Here is a 3,616-nt window from a genome sequence, read left to right as displayed (position 1 = left end):
TTGCTATGAGCATGATGCCATGGCACTCTACCCAGGGGGATAGCTTGAGGCTCTGTCTCAAAAAAAAAAAAGAATTCATGATCCCATTCTGATGTGAACAAATAAATGGGCTGGGTGCCGTGAACACTCTGGAAGACCGAGTGTTCTTGATTGCTTGAATCCAGGAGTTCAAGACCAGCTGGAGCAAGAGTGAGGCCCCAGCTCTAAAAGGAAAATAATCGAGGCTAGAGTCACTCCTGGGTATTGGTTATTGCCCTAGTGTGCTAGAGTCCTCGAAGAGTAACTGCTGTCCTTATTCACTGGCTGTGGCCCTGATGGCACAGTCAGTCACCAGGTTAGTGACATGGCAAAAACACTCTAGCATCTCACAGTGTTCCAGGAACACGAGCTTCATAGGTGGCCATGAGGAGGAAGAGATGGATGGGTCTGCATGATCAAGTACATCTGGGAAAAGCCAGGCTGCAGGAAGGTAAGGTGCTTTCACTGAAGGACTTCTCAGAACTTTTTATTGTTGTCATTTATTTATTTATTCATTTAATTTCTTTTGAGACAGAGTCTTGTCAGCCAGGCTAGAGTGCCATAGCATCAGTGCCAGGTATAGTGGTGTGTGTCTGTATTTCCAGCTACTTGGGAGGATTGCTTGAGCCCAGGAGTTTGAGGATGCTGTGAGTTATGATTCCATGGCACTCTACCTGGGTGAGAGTGAGACTCTGTCTCTTAAAAAAAGAATAAAAAACGGCTCGGCACCCATAGCACAGTGGTTATGGTGGTAACCACATACATCTAGGATGGTGGGTTTGAACTTGGCCCCGGCCAGCTAAACAGCTGCAACAGAAAAATAGCCAGGCGTTGTGGTGGGCACCTGTAGTCCCAGCTACTTGGGAGGCGGAGGCAAGAGAATTGCTTAAGCCCAAGAGTTTGAGGTTGCTGTGAGCTGTGACACCACAGCACTTTACCAAGGGTGACATAGTGAGACTTTGTCTCAAAAAATAAAAATAAAAATAACAAAACAACACACCAAAAACCCACAAATAAGTGAAGAAAGGAAAAGACCATCAAAGAATGTGAAAGCGAGTGGGTGTGAGTCTGTGGGCTAACAGGGTATCTATAGAGACTCAGGTTTTTCTCCCTTCAAGATTCTTATGATTACAAAAGGAAAAAATAGAAACTTCATAGTGGAGAAACCTGGCTGACATAACCCTGGGCAAATTATCCAGGTTTAATATCAGTGGTGGGACAACTTGACACCATGTACCTCCTGATGTAATAAACTGAGAAGGGCACAACACAGCGCCGTGCTGTTTCTACCAGAAGGACACCCTCTAAAATTAATCCTGAGGAGACACAAAACAAACCCAATTAAGGCATATTCTACAAACAAATCCCAATTAAGGCATATTCTACAAAATAACTGCCCTGTCACTTCAAAACTTCTCCACCATGAAAGACAAATAGACTGAACAACTGTTCCAGATTAAAGGATTCTAAAGCTATATGACATCTGAATATAATGAGTGATTTGCATTTCTCTTTTGCTGAGACCATTGGCATTTTTTCTTTTTTTTTTTTTTTTTTGAGACAGAGTCTCACTTTGTTGCCTGGTAGAGTGCTATGGTGTCATAGCTCACAGCAGCCTCAAACTCTTGGGCTCAAGTGATCCTCTTGCCCCAGCTTCCTGAGTAGCTGGGATTACAGGCCTCTACCACAAGGCCCAGCTATATTTAGAGACAGGATCTGGCTCTTGCTCAGGCTGGGTTCCAACTCCTGAGCTCAGGCAGTCCACCCACCTTGGCCTCCCAGAGAGCTGGGATTACAGGCATGAGCTACCACACCTAGCCTTCAATATTAATTTCTTGATTTTTGATAATTATGATGTGGTTATAGAAGAGAATAGTCTTTTATAAAATAAATACTATAGTATTTAGGAATAAGGGAGGATAATATCAGTTTACCCTTATATGACATGGAAAAAATGAACATAAATAAAAATGATAAAGCAAAGATAGTAAGATGTTAACATTTGGAGAATCTGGGTAAAAAGTATATGAGAACTTCTTGTATTACTGCAACGTTTCTGTAAGTCTGAAATTCTATTAAAAGGTTTTTTTAGAGAAATGAGGACCTTTACCTAAATGTATCAGGACAATTTTGGCTGCAAGAAATGGAAAAATCAGTCCAGCATGGTGAGGGTGCATCCCTATAGTCCTAGCTTTGGGGGAGGCTGAGGCAGGAGGATCACTTGAGTTCAAGACTGTTGTGCACTATGATTATGCCTATGACTCATCAGCACACTCCAGTAGTCTGAACAACATGGTGATACCTTACCTCTTAAAAGAAAGGGAAAGAATAAAAAGAAAGAGAGAAAGGAGAAGAAGGAAGGAGGGAAGGGAGGAAGGGAAGGAAGAAGGGGAGAATAAAAAAGAGGCAAACTCACTTCTAATGGTTTAAGCAAGCAGGGTCTTCTTTATTTCACATCCTAAGTCTAGAGGAAAACAGTTGCCAAGTGTTGATTTAGCCATTCAACAATGCTAACACTGATCTTAGTTGTTTTTCTGCTTTCTCTTTTCATGCCTTTGAGATGGTTCCATAGCTCCAGGCATCATTCAAAGTATAAAGGAGAAAGGAACTAGCACCAGTTGGACAAGTCCCTTTTACCTGAATACCAAAAGTTTCCTAGAAGCTGAAAATAGGCTTTCCCATGTGTCTTAAATCGCCAAACTGGCCACACCACCAACTCTGTGAGGGAGGCCGAGAGGTGGTATCTGCCTTTATAGTCTCTGTAACAGGAGACCAAAAGACGCGTTTACCTTCAGAAGAAGGTGATTGCTTTCAATATGAAAACTAGGCTCGGTGCCTGTGGCTCAAGTGGCTAAGGTGCCAGCCACATACACCCAAGGTGGCGGGTTCAAATCCAGCCTGGGCCTGCCAAACAACAATGATGGCTGCAACCAAAAGGCCAGGCGTTGTGGCCGGTGCCTGTGGTCCCAGCTACTTGGGAGGCTGAGGCAGAAGACTGGCTTGAGCCCAGGAGTTGGAGGTTACTGTGAGCTGAAATGCCATGGCACTCTACCCAGGGGGACAGCTTGAGGCTCCTGTCTCCAGAAAAAAAAAAAAAATATATATATATATATATGAAAACTAGAGCCCATATTAATTCTTTGACCCAGTTTTTTTTTTTTTTCTTTTTTTGTTTGTTTGTTTCTGAGACAGAATCTCACTTTGTTGCCCTGGCTAGAATGCTATGGTGTCATAGCTCACAGCAACCTCAAACTCTTGGGTTCAAGTGATCCCCCTATCTCAGCCTCCCAAATAGCTGGGACTATAGGCACCTGCCACAACACCCACCTCTTTTTTAGAGCTCTTTTCACTCCTCAGGCTGGTCTGGAACTCCTGAGCTCAAGCAATCCACTGACCTTGGTCTCCCAAGGTGCTGGGGTCATAGGCATGAGCCACTACAGCCAGCTTATGATCCCATTTTTTTTTAATTAAATCATAGCAGCGTACATTAATACTATCACAGGGTACAGTGTACTGTTTCTGTATACAATTTAAAATACTTTCATCCAACTGGTTAACATAGCCTTCATGTTTTTTTCTTAGTTATTGTGTTAAGACA

At 43.0% G+C, this 3,616-nt stretch overlaps 1 non-coding gene across 1 annotated transcript; it reads left to right on the top strand.

Moving 5' to 3' along the window:
* Positions 1 to 217: 217 nt before the first annotated feature.
* LOC111722565 lies at positions 218 to 347 on the top strand. The gene has a single exon (XR_002771327.1). It is a non-coding gene; the product is annotated as a small nucleolar RNA SNORA3/SNORA45 family (small nucleolar RNA).
* The last annotated feature ends 3,269 nt before the right edge of the window (positions 348 to 3,616 follow it).

The sequence above is a fragment of the Otolemur garnettii genome, unplaced genomic scaffold (assembly GCF_000181295.1).
Source record: "Otolemur garnettii isolate 467f Iridium unplaced genomic scaffold, OtoGar3 scaffold00277, whole genome shotgun sequence".
NCBI lineage: Eukaryota > Metazoa > Chordata > Mammalia > Primates > Galagidae > Otolemur > Otolemur garnettii.
This window is presented reverse-complemented; position numbering and strand designations above follow the sequence as displayed.